This window comes from Mercenaria mercenaria, chromosome 6 (genome assembly GCF_021730395.1).
Source record: "Mercenaria mercenaria strain notata chromosome 6, MADL_Memer_1, whole genome shotgun sequence".
Taxonomy (NCBI): Eukaryota; Metazoa; Mollusca; class Bivalvia; order Venerida; family Veneridae; genus Mercenaria; species Mercenaria mercenaria.
Genome location: NC_069366.1, coordinates 34,143,736 through 34,151,506, shown reverse-complemented (window position 1 = coordinate 34,151,506; position 7,771 = coordinate 34,143,736).

Below are 7,771 nucleotides of genomic sequence, written 5' to 3'. Positions count from 1 at the left end.
GAAACATAACATATCTTATTAAATGTTTTCAAGAACTATCTTAGTTCTGTTTTTACCCTAAGGGGTACCGAATGTTAAAAGTCTCTATAGTTTTATACAAAGCCTGAACTGACTAAACGTTATTGTGTAGTTACAATAACGCCATGATGTAGAGAATTACTCGAGATTTGTCATTTTGATCAAGGCCTAAAGGTCGGAATATCTTAGTTGTACCTAAATACCGGAGGAAAAACATATAAATAGTAATACTGTATATGTTATAATAAATGATAGAGAGGCACAAACATAAGTCATAATAGCACGCTATTACTAAGGTTTGTAATATCGTGCGTGGATCCTACTTGCGTTGAGTCGTATACGGATGAGTTTTGTGAAAGCTGAAATAAATTACCCAGTACCATATATTTTTCACATGCAACGTACAGTTACATTTGCTCTGTAAATATTAAATTTTACTCCAAATTGATACCGTCATCCAGCCCTAACCAATGAACTGAATCGGCAGTGAAACCGTTCAAGTTGTAGATCACAGTCTTAACTTCAAAGGTATATCTTCAATAACAGATACAAAGATATTTTTGAAATGATAAATCGGAACAAACTTATAAGACATAGTAGCATGATATTACTAAGACTTGCGGTTCCTACTTGCGTTGATTCGTATACGTGAGAGATTTGTGAAAACTGAAAAACAAAAAAAAAAAAACAACAAAAAAAACAGTGCCATATAAATCTATCTGTCACATGTAACGTAGAGTAACATTTTCTCTGTAAATATTAATTTGTTACTCCAAATTGATACCGTAATCCTCCCCTAAACACTTTACCGATTCGGCAGTGAAGTCCCTCAAATTATATATCATAAGCTTAATACACATTTAGTTTTCAATGCTAGAGAGGGACGAACACTTATAGGAACCTGACATTACTAAGGCTTGTAACACCATGTGAGGTTCCACTTGCGTTGAGTCGCATATGGATGATTTTTGTGACTGCTGAAACTATTCATCCAACGCTAAATAAGCCGCGCCATGAGAAAACCAACTTAGTGGGTTTGCGACCAGCATGGATCCAGACCAGCCTGCGCATCCGCGCAGTCTGGTCAGGATCCATGCTGTTCGCTAATAGTTTCTCTAATATTAATAGTCTTTGAAAGCGAACAGCATGGATCCTGACCAGACTGCGCGGATGCGCAGGCTGGTCTGGATCCATGATGGTCGCAAAGCCACTATGTTGGTTTTCCCATGGCACGGCTCAAATATATTTCACAGGCCAAGTATCTATCCTAACCATTGAATCGATTCGGCAGTAAAGCCCCTCAAATTGTAGATCAAATTCTTAATACAATGCCAGGTAAGGACAAAAGCTTAGATCATAGTAGCCCGATATTACTAAGAATTTTTATATCATTCTCATTTGCGTTGAGTCCTTATTATTACTGAGCATCCTAGTAGTATACAGAACGCTCCTATATGCTACGTAAATGTGTCTAGAATGTTCCACATGTTGTATATAGACAGGCCCCTATATGCTACGTAAATGTGTCCAGAATATTATGTGCGTGAAATTAGCCAAAGCAGCCACAGTAGCCAGAGTTCAGCCAGAGTAGCCAGAGAAGTCAGAACTCTGGTTACTCTGGCTAGCCAGAGTAGCCAGAGTTCAGCCAGAGTTTAGCCAGAGTAGCCAGAGAAGTCAGAACTCTGGTTACTCTGGCTAGCCAGGGTAGCCAGAGTTCAGCCAGAGTAGCCAGAGTTCAGCCAGAGAAGTCATAACTCTGTTTACTCTGGCTGGCCAGAGTAGCCAGAGTTTAGCATGAGTTTCTAGGATGTTAAAATGTTCTAGCTACTCTGGTCAGCCATAGTATCCAGAACAGCCCGAGTCACCTGGATTTCATTTGCTCTGGTTACTTTGGCTGGCCAGAGTAGTCAGAGTTTCTAGGATTTTAACATGTTTTTGCTACTCTGGTCAGCAAGAGTAGCCAGAGTAACCAGGTCCCATGTTCACAAAAGTTTTTCAGTCTTAGCTGAATTTGATTATGAAATCTAATAATTGAGCCGTGCCAGGAGAAAACAAACATAGTGGCTTTGCGACCAGCATGGATCCAGACCAGCCTGCGCATCCGCGCAGTCTGGTCAGGATCCATGCTGTTCGCTTTTAAAGCGTATTGGACTTGGAGAAACTGTTAGCGAACAGCACGGATCCTAACCAGCCTGCTCGGACGCGCAGGCTGGTCTAGATCCATTCTGGTCTCAAAACCACTATGTTGGTTTTCTCATGGCGCAATTCGTATGTCATTTCTATCTAAATAGCATATTTAAAACTGAATTTCAAGTTAATAACTATTTTCAAGTGGCTATTTAGAGTAGCCAGAGTAGCCAGAGTTCAGCCAGTTCGCTAATGGTTTCTCTAATATTAATAGTCTTTGAAAGCGAACAGCATGGATCCTGACCAGACTGCGCGGATGCGCAGGCTGGTCTGGATCCATGCTGGTCGCAAAGCCACTATGTTGGTTTTCCCATGGCACGGCTCAAATATATTTCACAGGCCAAGTATCTATCCTAACCATTGGATCGATTCGGCAGTAAAGCCCCTCAAATTGTAGATCAAATTCTTAATACAATATATAGCTCCTATATGCTACGTAAATGTGTCTAGAATGTTCCACATGTTGTATATAGACAGGCCCCTATATGCTACGTAAATGTGTCCAGAATGTTATGTGCGTGAAATTAGCCAGAGTAGCCACAGTAGCCAGAGTTCAGCCAGAGAAGCCAGAGAAGTCAGAACTCTGGTTACTCTGGCTAGCCAGAGTAGCCAGAGTTCAGCCAGAGTTTAGCCAGAGTAGCCAGAACTCTGGTTACTCCGGCTAGCCAGAGTAGCCAGAGTTCAGCCAGAGTATCAAGAATTCTGGTTACTCTGGCTGGTCAGAATAGCCAGAGTTCAGCCAGAGTAGCCGAGTAACCAGGATGTCAATTGCTCTGGCTATTTTGGCTAGCCAGAGAGTGACCATTTACATTTGTGATTTTTACTGTTTATATGTTTTCACTATATGTAAATGGATAAGACTGAAATAAAATAAATAAATAAATATAAATCGACATGGTAGAGCTTATATTCAACCAAAATGTAAAGCGTACAAATGTTTTTCACAAATTACTTTCTCCATTATTCATGATAAATGTGCAAGAATGGTAAGGATTTTATGTTTTGGTCTTACCAAAGCTTCTTGCACATCGGTACAACGGATATTTCCTGTATATTTTACATGTATTATTTGCATTTTACTATCGCTTGTCAGTGTATAAATTCAAAATTGTAACGCACTAGTGTAAAGGTCGTAACAATAGCTTCACAGTGACACCAAGATCATGACGCTAGCTTACTTGTATAAGTCGAAGTGGCTTGTGATCTTGACACCGCTTGGGAGCCCAGATAGTAAATTTATCGACATACATACTTTGATGATACGGAACATTTCATTCGCCTTGTGGCCGTACTGCCGTTGAAAAACATGTTATATATCGATATGGTGAAGCTTATGTTCTGTCACAATGTGAAGCGTACAAATGTTTTTCGCTTTTCATGTAAAATGTATAGAAATGGTAAGGAATTTATGTGTGTATCATACCAAAGATACTTGCTTTTCGGTACAACGGGCATTCCTGTATTTTTGTCATATGTTATCGGCTTTTCACTATCACTTATCTATGAATAAATTCAAAATGTTACACACTGGTGACAGAAGGTCATAAGGCTGGCTTACTCATATAAGTCGAAGTGGCTTGTACTCTTGATATCGCTTGGGAGTCCAGATAGCAAATTTTATGGACACATATACATTGATAATTGATATGGAACAGTTCATCCGCTTTGTGGTCATACTGTTAGTACACATAAGAGGCAACGAAATAATTGCTAGCTGTATTTTGCATCTACTGATACTGTGGCTTGGTTATACGTGTAATATATCTCTGAGATATTTAGCTTTCTACATAAAATCCAGGCATATTATATAGAACCGTGTTTCCTTACTTTCTAGAATTTCACTCATTTGAAGACCTATTATAAGCAAACGGTTTGCATACTGGCGTCAGAAACACGAACGAAAATGTAGAGACATGCAAGAAAAACTGTAGTCAGCGCCGCGCATACTATTGCTGCAGTTGAAGAAGAGGTCACCAAACTAAAATTAGCAAGCGCCAGTTTTCATACTTTCGGCACAGGCATATATATTATACGAGTTATTTATAATTGTTATATTTGTAAATACTCCTATCGATGAATAAATTGTAAATTGAAATATTTAAATAGTGTATCAAGTTTATTGGCTTCCTAGAGTTGGTTGAGGCAAAATCATTTATCTTAATTCCTGGTACTAGTAGTCGACTGGAATGGACATACAAACTTGCTAACAATAAATCTACACATTCGTCATATGATCTTGAAACACAATGAAAGAAAACACAAACAAATTAGAATGCTGCGCATGATGGATATAGACATGCTCCTATATGCTACGAAAATGTATCTAGATTTAAAAAAAAAGATGTTATATACCGACATGGTGCTCGGTCAAAATGTAAAGCGTACAAATGTTTATCGCAAGTTTCTTGCTTCGCTATTCATGTAAATGTGCAGGAATGGTTAGGATTTTATGTTTGAACCTTACCAAAGATTCTTGCACATCGGTACAACGGACATTTTCTGTATTATTATCATACATGTATATCGTTGGCATTTCGCTTTCGCTTATCTACGTATGAATTCAAAATGTTACACACTGGTGTGAAGATCGTAACAACTGCTTTACAATGACATCAATATTAAAACGCTGGTTTACTTGTATAAATAGAAATGGCTTGTGGTCTTGACACCACTTGGGAGCCCAAATAGGAAATTTCATCGATAATAAACTTACTTTGATATTTGATAAGGAACACGCCTTGTGGCCGTACTGCAAGTACACATAAGAGACAATGAAGTAATTAATAGCTGTATCTTGCATCTAATGATACTATGACTTAGTCATACAGGTACTGAGGTAATATAACTCCAAGATATTCAGCTTTTTAAATATAATCTACGACTATCAGAACTGGATTTGTTTACATTCTAAAATTTGTCTCATTTGAAGAATTATTTCAAGCAAACGATATGCATACCAACTTCAGAAACACGAATGAAAATCAGTTCATAAGATTTCTGGAGTTGAAAATGCAGTATTTTAACTATAATTGGCAAGCGCCAGTTTTCGTACTTTCGATACATTCGATTTTCTGAGATCAATTTCAGAGGCATATATATTTTACTAGTTATCTATAATTGTTATATTTGTAAATATTCCTATCGATGATTAATTTTAAGTATTGAAATAGTGTATCAAGTTTATTGGCTTCCTAGAGTTGGTTGAGGCAAAATCATTTATCTTAATTCCTGGTACTGGTAGTCCATTGGAATGGACATACAAACTTGCTAACAATAAATCTACACATTCGTCATATGATCTTGTAACACAATGAAAGAAAACACAAACATATTAGAATGCTGCACAAGATGGATATAGGCATGCCCCAATATGCTACAAAAATGTATCTAGATTGGAAAACATCTTATTTATCGACATGGTGCAGCTTATGTTCGATCAAAATGTAAAAGAGTACAAATGGTCTTCGCAAGCTACTTGATTCGCTATTCATGTTAAATGTGCAGGAAAAGTAAGGCTTTTATGTTTGTGCTATACAAAAGAGTCTTGCACAACGGTTTGTTTGTTTGTTTTGGGTTTATCGCCGTTTTTCAACAGTATTTCAGTTATGTAACGGCGGGCAGTTAACCTAACCAGTGTTCCTGGATTCTGTACCAGTACAAACCTGTTCTCCGCAAGTAACTGCCAACTTCCCCACATGAATCAGTGGTGGAGAACGAATGATATCAGACACAATGTCGTTTATCAAATCGTCACGGAGAGTATACGCCCCGCCCGGGGATCGAACTTGCGACCCCGCGATCTGTAGATTTGCGCTCTCCCTATTGAGCTAAGTGGGCGGTTACAACGGATATTTTCTGTATTTTTTCATATATTATTGGCTTTTTCGCTATCGTTTATCTACGTATACTTTCGGCACAGCCGATTTTCTGAGATCAATTTCAGAGGCATAATTATATATTTTACGATAATTGTATAGTTGTAAGTATTCCTTTCGATGAGTAATTGTAAGCTGAAGTATTGAAATAGTTTATCAAGTTTATTGGCTTCCTAGAGATGTTCATGCAAACTTGCTAAAATAAATTGCAAAGTTGATATATAATCTTGAAACGCGATGAAAGAAAACACAAATGAATTAGAATGTTGCACATGATGGGTATAGACATGCCCCTTTATGCTACGAGAATGTATCTAAATGCAAACATGTTATATGTCGACATGGTGGAGCTTATATTCCGTAAAAATGTAAATTTTACACATTTTTTTCGCAAGTTATTTGGTTCGCTATTCATTAATGTGAAGGAACGGTTAGAATTGTATGTTTGGGCCTTATCAAAGATTCTTGCTCATCGATATAACAGACCTTTTCTGTGCTTTTATCATAATTTGTCGGCATTTTACTATCGCTTATATATGTATAAATGCATATAAAAGGCCATAACAATAACTTCAGACTGACATTGTATAAGTTATTTACTTACTTGTAGAAGTCGAAGTGGTTTGTGGTCTTGACCCCGCTTGGGAGCCCAGAAAGCAAATTTTGTCGACACATTTGATATATAAGAGTTCATTCGCCTTTTGACCATACTGGTATTACACATTAGAGTCAATGATGTAATTACTAGCTGTATCTTGCATCTAATGACACTATGGCTTGTTTACAAGGTAATATAATTCTGAGATATTCAGCGTTTTAAATATAATCCATTCATATCAAACTAGATTTGCTTACTTTCTAGAATTCCACTTATTTGAAGACCTATATTAAGCAAGAGATTTACTTACCGAAAATCATTTACAGCAAGAAATACTGTAGTCATTGACGCTCATAATATTGCTTCAGTTAATCCATCCGCAAGCAGCAGTTTTTGTACATCATATGAGATAATTCCCTCAACTAGGAAATATTAAATGAGGTAAAACTTAGGGTGTAGGATGACCTCTAGCTCTAAGCCTTGTTTAAATGTAGATTACGGGTGGGTTTTTTTTTTTCATGGCATTTGTCCTTTTTTTAGTAGTAACGACTATGATAAGTTTCTTTATATTTGGTTACGATTTTACATATCTTTCCAAAAATGTATAAATGTCTTCTTTTTTAATATTATATCTAAAACACAATCATTTGAAGATTTTCGCGAATAAAATTATGCCACCCTAAACCATTTTCCTTCAAGGAAGTCTATTTGTCGACACCAGCCTAGTAACCATGATATTGCATGGTACTGATCAGGTGGCTATGTGGTTAAGCTTTCTGCTATATGAAAGAAAACAATATTTAAAAAATGCACAATTCCCAAAGCTTTAAAGTTAACTAGATTTAAATGTCTTTATTAGCCAAGAAAACCGCCATAGCTGGTGCGGTCAGAATTATGTCTCCTACATGTAGTTGGGGGAGGCATTGATTCAGTGCTGTCCGTCTCTCTATATGTCTGTCCGTGCTTACATTTGCATACTTAGGTGGCTATAGGAACAATAGGTAACTGTACTTTTTTTCTTTGATGGAATTCATTCCGTTAAGCTTTTATGTGGCTATTTTTCGTGGCTAAAGGAACAACAGAGAGAACAAAA